A 12,492-nucleotide genomic window follows, 5' to 3' on the forward strand; every position below is an offset into this window, starting at 1 on the left:
CCATATTCCATAATATTACTTTATACAGTGATCTATGTCAGATTCTACCTCATTAGGAAGATAGCTGAGATTGTTCTGAACACTATGATATCAAACATGTTATTACCTTTAAGGTGAATTTAGGAATATATGCAGAAAAAGACATTGCTCTGAGCCATCAGATATTTAAATGATGGTGTTACATCAAAATCTGTGACCACTGAATTCTGTCACTGTAGCACACAGATCACCATTTCTGACAGCTGTGACCGCACTGTACCGTCATAATAAATAAGTTTAACACCAATCAGAATGTTTTTTAGGTGTTGTGATTTCTGATGGCTGGGTGCTGCTGCTCTCTGCTGATCTAAAAAATTAATTGTGTTTTATTATTACGTTTATGTATTTTTCCCAAGGAATCATTTTTCTGCATTTTATGTGTATATCTCTGTTGAAGGATTTTTTGATATTTGACCTTTAAATAGCAGCATATTTTTTCTGTTATTAATCATGTCTTTTAAGGTCAAATGCCAACCGTTGTCTGTACGCATCACTTCCACTGTGAGAGTCTATTGCTGTTTCATAAGTAAAGAGCCAAAGCAGGACAGAGAGTTGTGGTTTCTGTTTACACCCACTGATAACGACATACATCATGAAGGTGTGTGTGGTGCAGTTTGACAGCAGAATGTGTGTAGAGTGCAATTCACTGACAGCAGTTGGATGCCACTGTCTGTTGGACATCACTATCTGTGATGTGTCTAGCTGGGGGGAATTGGCAAACACTGGCAAACACAAACACAAACACACACACACACACACACACACGGCTGCTTCAGGATGGCCAGACCCACATTGAAGGACCTGGAGAAAAAACATAATTTTACACACACCCTAAATATACAAAGTGATACACAACTACTACCCCACCCACACACACACACACACACTCACAAATACATGCATGCTCCTGTATATGCATATATGCGTATATAGCTAGCAGTTGACAGATGTGAAAATTCCCAGCATGCATCTCTTCTTCCTTACATATGCTTCCTCCTCACATGTGCTCCGCCAATGCTGATGCACACAAACACATACACACATTCATGCCTATTCTAACACAGTCATGCATGCTTGCACACACACACACACACACACACACACACACACACACACACGTCCATGCTTCTTTTTTGGTTTTGTGGGCTTTAGGTTCTGTTGTGATCCAGCTATGAACTTTGTGTTTTAATCAATCAATCACTAACTGTCTCAGGCAGTATGGTTTCTGTCACATTCACTCCAGTTTAAAGTTTTCTTAAGCAGTCTTAATTTTTTTTTCTTTTGTCTCTGTTTTCAAAGCAATGAGTTTACAAATGTGAAAATTCCCAGCATGCATGTCTTTCACCACATTGCCACAGCAATTGGTCAACAACTCTGAACATGTTTTATTAAAGGCTATCCTTATTCAGTCCTTTTAATGATATCTACATCTCAAGGTGCAAACTTCATGATTAAACCTCCATGTCATCTCTTGGAAAGACTGAAACAAAAACACTGAATGAATGATAGAACTTTTTTAAAAAAATGTTATTCTCTATACATTTGTTCCAGTCAAAAACTCATCTGCACAGAATATAACACAAAGAAGTAGGAATTAGGCATGTTGAGACAGTACAGTGTAGTAGAGTTTGTGGAGAAGCATCATCCATCTCGGTTCTCCAAGTCAGTTTCTCCCACAGGATGGCAGTGCCGTCCTGGAGTGATAAAGGCAACATGAGTCAGAGGGAAACACCTGATAGCCAGAGTCCAGTCAGTGGGAGGATGTGGACTGCAGTGTTTACACAGGTATGGTGGACACTCCCCCATCCTCCTCAGTCGGGGGTGATATGAGTAGAGAGATATTTCCTGGAGTATCTTTAAGATGCTGAACTCTGCCTGTGTAACCCTGAGTCTGGTCAGTGAGGTAGATTTCTTCCTCTCTGAAGATCCATTTAAGAGTGTGTGGTATGTCACGTTCAGTCCAGGACCAGGTCAGTAGAACAGACACTCCCACATGACCCTTTTGGTTCCCTCAGTTAATGTGCAGTCTGTGAAAATCACCTGATGGAAACAGTTCAAATTTCCCAGGATGAGGACCTCTGCCATCCTTTTTGAGTATCAAACAGGCCTTGACCTCCATAGTAACCTACAGTAACATACACACTCTTTAGAAACATAGTCTACTGAATGTTCTGCACTTACAGTGGAAAGGAAGTGTATTCAAATGAAATTTTGACAAACTTCTAACCCCAACATGCACACCAAATATTTTTACCACCCTGTTTTGTCATTTCATTTCACTATCGGTTCAAAGGCATCTTTTCTTCTTATTAATGAAAATAGCACATGAAATTAGAGCAGTTAAAGAATTGGCTTCCTGAGACTTTTAAAAAGTGTTGAACAGATATTAAGGAGCATTTCAAATTCAGAGCATTCTTATTACCCGCAATGCAGTGTGTTAAGCATTTGGATGGTCAACCCTCAGTGAGGAGTCCGGTTTCATCTTTGTGAAACTCAGGTGCCTGGAGAGAAGTCCTGAGTTGCACACAGGACACTGAGTCAGCAAGCACTCAGAAGGGCTCCAGCTTATTGTCACACAGGGCTTAGAATATATAGACAGCATGAGTGACAAAAAAGAGGAAGAATGTAGTTTTGGCAGACAACAAACATAGAAAACCTGCTTGGCAACATTATAAAGTAACTAAAATGTCTATAGAATCTCTGCTTGGCAACAGAGCAAAGATAAATGATTTAAAAATAGCTATTATACTGTTTTTAAATGGAACGATTTGTCAGAGGATATTTGAAGATCCTGACAACGATGTGCAGCCTAGCATTGAAAAGTCATGGGAATACCAACCTGTTCATTGAACAGTTGTGGCGTCCTCCAGTGTTGTTAATTGATGTGATGTTGGTTAAGTAACAGGTGGCTCGCCAGTTCACAGCTACCAGAGGGAGGCCACAAGCCGGGAGCTAATCAGGGTTTGTTAGCCGGATCTCCTTCGGGTGGCATCACCCTACATAACAGCTTCACAAAGGCCCCTCTTAGAAAAGTCTTGTTGTGACACACGTATGTTACATCTGTCAGGGTGCCTCACCCCTGATCAACCTGACCGTCACAGGTTACATATTGAAATTGTGATTGGTGGGTTGTGGGAGTTGTGCATGCAGACAAAACCACACCGAGGCACATGGTGCATTGCATTGCTCCTCCATGTTTTCCTCAGTGTCGGTTGGCAGTTGGTTTATGGGGCAGAGTTGGTGGCTCTTAATGAGGGTACAACCTAATCAGAGTGTGCCAAACAGCTAGCAGGAGGCCTGGTTGGCTCAAATGGTCTTCCCATCAAAACTTCGAAAGGGGCCACTTTTGTGGTTGCACTAGGAGTCATATGCATTTCACATAGAACTGCAGCTAGCAGTTTTTTGATCATGTAGTGTGTTCATTCCACTATGCCTGATGACCGATGGTAATAGCAGATGTGAAACTTTGATGCTCAGATATTTACAGAGCTGATGAGTCATGCAAAACATCAAAGCATTCAAACAGGCAACGTTCAGGATGGTAGAGAAAAACAGAAGATGTATTTATTGACACCAGTACGGTTTACAACAAAGGGGTTGCCTCGAGAACAACTGCAGACCTTACATTTGGGATCTTCTTTTATCCTTCTTGATCCCCCCTGACCAAAGTAGAGTGTCACCCTCCAAGGACGCCAATTCTTATTGTCTTATGTCTCAGTGAAATGTTGTCTCTCCAGTCTTAGCCCTCCATTACTTTTTCACACTTATCTGTACCATCTTTGCATTAGAAAAATCATCGTTGTGTGTTAATATCTGCTTTGGTCATTGAGAGACTGCTGGAGTCAGTGTGTGTCCACAGTGGTAGTGGAGTTCTGGGTGTAGAGTTGTCAGTGTGTGCTGGGAGGTCAGTGGTGTTTCCATAGTGACAATGCTGCTGAGTTTGTGTCTTCTCTTCACTGAAGGTGAGTGTGAAATTCTCTTTTAATGCTGAATTGCATTAAATTGTACATTTATTTGTTAATATAAAATGTTATTTAAGCAAGCTGACTTTCTCAGGTAGAACTGGAAAACTCTTTTGCTTAACAAATAATTATTAAATATTTCTGCATATCTTATGATTCCATCTTATGAAATCTGTGTACTTTTTAATATAGTTAAAATATAATTGTCCTATATTTCCTGGTATACGTTTCTATAGGCTACACTGTAGTAAAGAGTAGAAGACAATTACATGTTATTGCTTTAGTACGTCTTTGTCTCCATGTGCTTTTGTATGTTTTAGTTTGCAGCTCCTCCCCTGCTCTGCCCCTTGACATGTGTCTCATGTGAGTTTTGTCTCTTACCCCTCCCAGTAATTGTTCCCAGATATTCCCTGTTTGTCTCCTGCTGTATAAATACACTAATGCTAATGTCTGCAGTCATGGTAGTGTATGACCCTACTTTCATGTAAATGCTTGTGTCATGAAATAACTCAGCTCAGTGAATACATCAAATATAACATACAGGCTCCACTTTTACAGCAGTGTTCTTAATCTATTAGTGGTGTGAGAAAAATGGTTTGTGGACTAAATTGTGGTAGAAAAGTATTAGATTTGTGTATGCATTTTAATGTGGTCTGAGAGCTCAGGATGTCTGACGTCTGCTGCGGTTTCATTTCTCACAGTTCCAACCAGTGGGCAGTGGGTACCAGATCAGAGTCTAAAGCCCATTTTAGACCAGAAGTGACAACCGTGTTGCTTCTGTCCCTCTGCAGCTGAACTGTGGTCACACACTCACAAGCTCAGTTTCCTTCTAGTCTATTTCTTGCCTTATGCCATGACAGGCTTATCAGTGGTTTCTAGCTAGAAATAGTACAAAATACTACTTTTATTCGGTAAAGTGTAGTTTAATAATCAAAACAGCACAACTCTGACTGCTGGGTCTATTCTAACGTGAAATTGGGATAAAGGATGATGTTTTAAACAAAGACTAAAACTAGAACTAGGCTCCAGTGTGTTCTCAATGGCAGGTCTAGTTTGAATTTAATTTAGTACAAAACAGGTTTAGTATATGTAGGACTGGTATGGTTACTGATAATTTGGGGAATATTGTGTACTGTGAGAAGAGATGTCAGTACTTCACTGAGAAAAGGGACTGCTCATGTACTACCCAAACCATGTCTATGTTCAAAGGCTGATTAACAGAGTTTATCAAAGTTCAAATAGGTTCTTATTGTGAGTAATGCAGGTTTTTGTTGTTTGTTTTTGACTCATTCAGTAAATTCAGAACTTCATATTACTCACAAAAAATCTTAAAGAACTTTTCTACATAAGCAATGGTCCACAAGAAATTATTGTGATGTGGAAACTGAAAAACCAAACAAAAAGCAGGTCCTCTCACTATCTATAAATTCTTAAATGTGTGTGTGTGTGTGTGTGTTTGCATGCTTATAGACTCTGAAGACAAAGCACACAGCATTCTGTAGTGACAGTGCATAATAGTTCAAAGTATATTTACCAATAAAACAAATTTGATACAATGAATAAAATATTAAGTACACAGGACATCATAAGACATAAGTGCAAACCTAAAATATATCAAGCTATGAAAAAGTAATGCAAAAATTTGTATGTGCGCAAGCTTTGAGGTGATTAACTCTATAAACTGCATTTTAAAACTATAAACTTAGAAAGAGGAGTTTGAGAATAAGAGTGAGGGGATAATATGTCTGTTTGTTTCTCTCCTCTACATCAGACTCCACCCCCTTTGCTTTATAATGAGCATGTGTGTCTCCTATATGGTTTCACAGATACAGCATCATGGTCAGTGTGGGGTTGTGGGATACATCACAAAAGAAGAAACAACCAGATTCCTCACAGTCAAAGGACATGATGGCACTGTGTGTGGTTTTGTATGTCTCCGTAAAGCTGGTGATGTGAACTTGAAAAGAAACATAAGAGCTCTGGCCAAGTTCATTTGTTCCCAGTTCCTCTCTGCTGGGTGGACATTAGGGTCTGGAGTACTGAAGTAATGCTGTGAGAGTTCTGGAGTCAGTGTGTGTCCACAGTGGTAGTGGAGATCTGGGTGTAGAGTTATCAGTGTGTGCTGGGAGGTCAATGGTGTTTCCATAGAGACAAGGATGCTCCGTTTGTGTTTTCCCTTTACTGTACTTCCTCTCACTAAAGGTGAGCGACATGAAACTGTACATATATATGCTAATCTAAAAATGTTATTAAAGTGAGTTGAATCATTCAATATTTATTTGGCTGAATTAGAATTATAACCTGGTTGGTCTTGGAATGAAAAATATGATTAAAAGGTCCAGAATGCAAACAGACAAAATCTTTGCATGAATAAAGTTTATTAATCAAAAATAAATCAAAAAGTCAAAAGATGTCATTTCAGAAAATGAAAAGACAGGTTGGGGAAAATGAAGGGAAAAAAGAAATACAAAATAAATTGGTAAAAAGAGCTGGGAAAAGTTAAAGAATAGGGCTAATTTTGTTGGAGCGCGTGGCACAGGACAAGGTGCTTTTTATAGCCTGCCATGCTCGTCTGAAGAAGATGCGTACTCTCTTCAACTTCTTGCATTCTGAGCCTTTATATTTGAAATAAAAGTAGAATTTTTAAACTGGTGTCCATGGAGTGGATGTATGTAAACTCTGATTATTGATGTGGTGCTTTGATGCTACTCACCAGCTGGAGTGTTCTCCACTTTGACTGCCTCTGTAATAGATTCCGCTACTCCACCCAGATCCTCTCTTACATCTACAGATGGTTTTTTTTTTTTCCAACAATCAATAAAAATGAAATTACATAATAAAGTATAGGCACATATTTAAAGTGAACAAACATCATGTCCTACTGTGTGTTCTTAATGGAAAGCTAGATTTATGCAAGAAAGTACATCTGCACCTTCTACATGGGCGCTGTGGTCTAAATAGCAAATCTCTTCCGTTGACTCTGTGATCATACAGTGTTCAGCAGTTCTGCTCCGGATGGTATGAACCTCCTTACAGTCCTCCTGTTTCTTGGGTGAAAAGTGATAAATAATCAGTGATGAATTGTAAAGGAAATGAATCATCCATTGACCCCACCTGGGCAGTGGAAACTCCACTAATGGACAGCATATTTTGGACTACCATCTGTACAAGTCAGGAAAGTGTGAAGGCTAAATAAATAAAACTGTGGATACAGTCTATATAAATCATTAAAATTATAGTATAAAATGATCTAGACACTTACACTTTCTCCCAGAGTGGCCGAGTAATGCTGCTTAAACCCAGCAATGGTAGCAGGGTCTCTGACTCTTGTGTCTTCTGGTAATGATATTAATGAACTTGTACCTTGGCATCTAGAAAAGGCAGAAGAAATCTATATTGTATTGAACAATAATAAAGATGTTTCATTTCTTTTAAAAAGTCATAACAGTTTGCATGTGTTTTTGGACACAAAAAAAAAACCTTTAATTTTTAAGAATTAAAGCTTTATTCCTAAGAAGTAATTGAATTTGAAATGAAAATTAGGCTTTGATTACAACACAGTTTTCTACAAACAAGACTTATTTAACATGCTGCATTTGTGCGCAAGATTACTTTTGTACCCCAGTTTCATATCTCTATATAGAAATGAGCAATCAACGCCTGTAGACTTTACTGTTTTATATACAGTTATTATGTAACAGAACAAATGGCCACCCGTAGCTCAATTTCTTCTACAAATGTTAATAAATGTGAAACAAAGGTTGTCCGTTGTCCGACAGTGCATAATGGCCACACTCGTGGTCTTACAGAGGCTTTTCTAAAACAAGCGCAGAAGTCACTTTCCCTTGTCTCAGTCAACGTATTTCATCTAATGGAGTTCGGTTACCCGAATATTTTCAGCTACGTCCCATTTATTTAGTTCATTCTCTATTCACTTATTCCGCATTTATAAAATATTTATGCGGTCCGTTAAATTAAACAAACTCGCTTGACGTAGACAGATGTTTATTAGACGAACACGAATAACGAACACAGTGGCGCTCACACGAAACAGGCAAGATGAACATGAGCAGCGTTGAACACAGCTTACAAACATAAAGTGGACCACGTAAGTAAACATTAGCGAACACAGACCGACAGGGATACACACACCAACCGGGGTTTAAACACACACAGACATTAGGAGAATAACCCGGTGCAGGTGTGTGTGACTACATAGTCGTGGTTTCACACAAGACCATGAACTCCCACTGCAGGCGGCGGGCCGTACCACGTGACTAGTGGGGCGGGGAGCTCACTATCAGCCCGCTAATTATTTCTCCGTTCAGTCAAAAGTTCTCCATCATTCAAATGTGTGTTCTCATTTTAAATTCGCATATTGGCTACATGTTTATAATACGATTCCCTTATCAAATATTTAGTATCTACCATTGTAGATAAAACTAAATTTTACTTACGTTTTGTTTTCGTTTCTCAGTACCTCTTATGCGTGAAGAATTGTTTGTAGTCTGTTGATGTTTTGTCTAAAATGATCGTCATCGGCAAATCCTCTCAATAAACTGATCTGGGGTCAGAAATAGAATGACACAAATTATGACATAATCGAGCGCTAAATTCTGTTCAGTGGTTGTTTAGAACAATGACAGAAGTGCAGCTGAAATGACATTATAGTCTCATATCAGAAATCACACTATCACATTTTAAAATAATTTCCCCCTTTTTATGCTATCATTTTGTTATCAGGCTCAGATTAAAAAATCTAAATAAATAAAGTAAATATAACCTATACATGTAAACTATATATTAATTAATTAGTAATCATTCCACATAGGTACAATTCACTCACTCTCTATTCGTTATAATCCAAAGTCATTTGAACACTCATTAAGGATCAAAATGCAACCTAAACAACAACTATAATAATAAATTCTTAAGAAATTATACAATTTTAACTGAAAATTAGGCTTATTGATCACAATACAATGTTCAACGAAACGGCTTATCTTTACTCTGGTGTTTCAGTACCAAGGCTACACAGTTATGCAAACACTTTCTTGCATAATATATGCTTATATTATGAAATTGAACAACTAGACAAACAGAATTAAATGCTCCGTTCATTACTGATTCAAATGATTTATTATTTAAAAAAAATATATTTTTTAAAAGTGCAGGATTGTAGCCTCAAAATAACCTGCACATGGTTTTACAGGGGTTATTCCAATATGTGCTTTATAACACAATGTTTTGATCACATCTTCACAAAGGTTAATTACTGCTGAAAAGAAATAAGGTTAGCATACATTTTTTAATTTTCTTATAGCCTATAAAGAACACCCAACCAAACAACCTAGCTACAAAGAGACAAGGATAAAAATGTCATTACATGTATTATATAGGCATACAGATTTGAAATTAATGTGGTAAATGCAGTGGACAGGATGGAGTCTAGAATTCATCATCTGTTGAAGCATCTGTGGTGACATCCTCATATGGCTCTTCAGTGTCTTCATCAGTTTCACCATAACCTGACACCATTCAAGAACGTATATTGTCGTGTCAAGTTGATGCAGGAAAGAAGAGACAGGAACCAGTGCGTTACCCTGTGGCCTTTTATTAATGCAGAGCTCTGGAGATGTCACTTCACAACGCAGTGCGAGTGAGATCTAAAGCATAACTTTGCAACAGACAGACTTATAGTTTTTCTCACCTTGCACCACTTCTGCTTTTGTGTTTTTCCATCTCAGCCATCACCTCTGTTTGACCGTCTCATACATGTCTTCTTGCATAATCACACATATGCATGTCTAGGGCATTTCCTTTTATGTCTGGACATACAGTAAATATTTTATTAATTCAAGCATTAGTCCTATTCCATTCTGCACATTATTCTCTATTAGTGTAAGCTTAGCATTCATTTAATTTATGAAACCCCACAATATGTAAAGCAGGCTTGAACCCAGGTCAGCTAAGTGATGACACCAATAGCCTACTGGGTGAGCAACCACGCTCTAACAAGGATGGGCCCCTGTGCAAAACAGTTAGATCTTGGATCAGATAAAACAAAAGGGAAAAAACTAAACACCATGCCGAGCATGGAAAAAGGAAGAACAAAGGACGTAACGGGAAGAAATGGCAACCCCAATGCACTGAGGAAAACCAAACTAAAATTTCCCAAACAAGACCAGAAAACAGGGAACAACTTGAATGGCTAAGGGAAGCCTTGGGAGAGAGACAGACTCGAGAGGGAAAACTGGAGAGGGGAGGTGTAAAAACACAAACACCCTCACAGATAAGAAGGGAGGTGTAGCAGGAAGGCTCACAGACCTCAATACCTGAAGTTACCAGCTAGGAGCTTGGCTCAAATATTTAGCAAACAACCAGCACTGAATGACTGGGTCACTGGGCTTTTATAAGGTCTAACCCAGCTGTTGGGTGTTAAACCTGATTAGTGGTGTGGTTGACTTGAGGCCTCCCTCTGGTGGCCGGAGGGGCCTTGGCTTGGTGCCAACCCTTACAGTATCCTATATGAAGTGAACTGCATTAAGAAATATTGTTGATGTCACTTACTATTATTACTGTTAGTAGTAGTAGTATTTAGTGGGGAATCATTTTATGGTGTTGATTGGAGAATACTATTAAAAAAATTAATCTTACCATCAGTAGTAGTTGATGAAATTAATAACTTATAACCATTTGGAGACGTCATTGTAGTAGTAGGTTTAGTTGAAGCTGTTGCACTTGATGTGTCAGAGTCCACTGGAGTAAGATTTACAGGTTTATATGGAGCCTCTGCAAGAATAGAAAAGTGTGGTCAGTTATAAGTATGAACTCTGTTTCTGTACTGTTCACTCTCACTGGAGATCACTTCCCATGTTTTTCTGTCTGTGTTGTATTTATACCAGGTGAAGCTCTCAGCTCTGGTGTGTATATCAGTGCAGGAACAGGGCAGCAGTACTGGATCTCCTGCGTATACAGTGATCTCTGTAATACTGTGATGTTCCAGTGTACAGCCTTCAGCTACACCAGTTGAAGTCCTTCACTATCAATGTCGTCAGCACATGTGTGTTTCAAATTAAAAATTCAACATTGATTTTCTTTTTGACATGGCTTAACTATCTCAAGCACACAGTGAATTGCTTTAAGCACATTATTATATGCAGAAAGCCTAATTGTCTTTTACATACTTGTAAGTTATACTATACTGTTACTTCCTTTAACTAGTAGAGGGGTTGTTGAGAGTAAGATTTACTCCATCACAGTATAACGATTGCGTACTTCGCTCTATTATACTCTAGCCTGAGTGCTGCAGCTGATATGCATGAGATTTAACTGCACCACAATAATACATTGATTTCAAGATTTACGACTGATGGCAGTCTAAAAAGCAAATCGTAAGTGTTCAAACTCTACCTTATATATTCAGATAACATGGAGTGCCTCTTATACGTTATCAGAAATATATGAGATGTCGTCTCTAACTGGACTCCTATTAGATGTTTCCAATGTTTCTTATAAAGTAGCTACTGAGTAGATATTTGATGATCTACAGAAGTAGAGAGAAAGTCACACTCACCATCAGCAGCAAGGAGCAGATAAACACACACCTGCATTCTTACTGAGTTCCACACACTACACACGGCTACAGCAGGACTGCTGATACACACCGTACACACTCTTCAATACAGTCTACTGAATGTTCTGACAACTACAGTTACAGTGGAGATGAAGTGTATTCAAATGAAGCTTTGACAAACTTCTATCCCCAGCACACACAAAAAATATAGGGAGGCAGTAGGGTTTTATAAGTTTTTAAAAGTCATTTGGTGTGTCCTCTTTCTTCCTTAACAGTCTCACATCATAAGTGAGAATGTCATCATTCTTACTTAAGTTGGCTTAGTCCATTGTCACAGAGATGTGGCGGCCCAGTGGGACGGACCCACAATGACTCCCTAAGTGCTGTTAGTTCAGTCCAGCACACCTGCCCCTTTGTACACGCATCATTTATGAACGTATTTAAACCCATCTGTCACTGGAGTGGTTGTCGGTCTTTGTTCGTGCTCAGGTTGGCGTTAATGGTCATTTAATAAATGCATGTCTTCGTCAAGAGACGTCTGTGCTTCCTGCTCCTTGCCTTGCGGCACTTGGGCTGTCACAACAAACAAAATATTTGTATTTTCTTATACCTGCATGCGGGGGGTGGCATAACGTGAATAAGTGATTAAATCATATAAAAGCAGACATTGTGTTCACTTTGTTTTCAGTAGGCTACACCAAAAGTGAGGAGGAGGCCTTCAGTATTTTGAGGAGTTCCCTTCAGTATTCTGGGAAGAGTCTCACATATATTTAGAGCCACTGGACCTGGACTTCACCATCTCTCACACCAATCTTATTCCCACTTCCTAAAAAAAGAGAGAAGCCTGCAGCCAAGGGATTAGTTAAGATGAGGCAAAAAGCAAAAGTAAAAATAATGTATATGTAACATGCTGCA

The sequence above is a fragment of the Electrophorus electricus genome, chromosome 2 (genome assembly GCF_041902795.1).
Source record: "Electrophorus electricus isolate QZ-2024a chromosome 2, ASM4190279v1, whole genome shotgun sequence".
Classification (NCBI taxonomy): Eukaryota; Metazoa; Chordata; class Actinopteri; order Gymnotiformes; family Gymnotidae; genus Electrophorus; species Electrophorus electricus.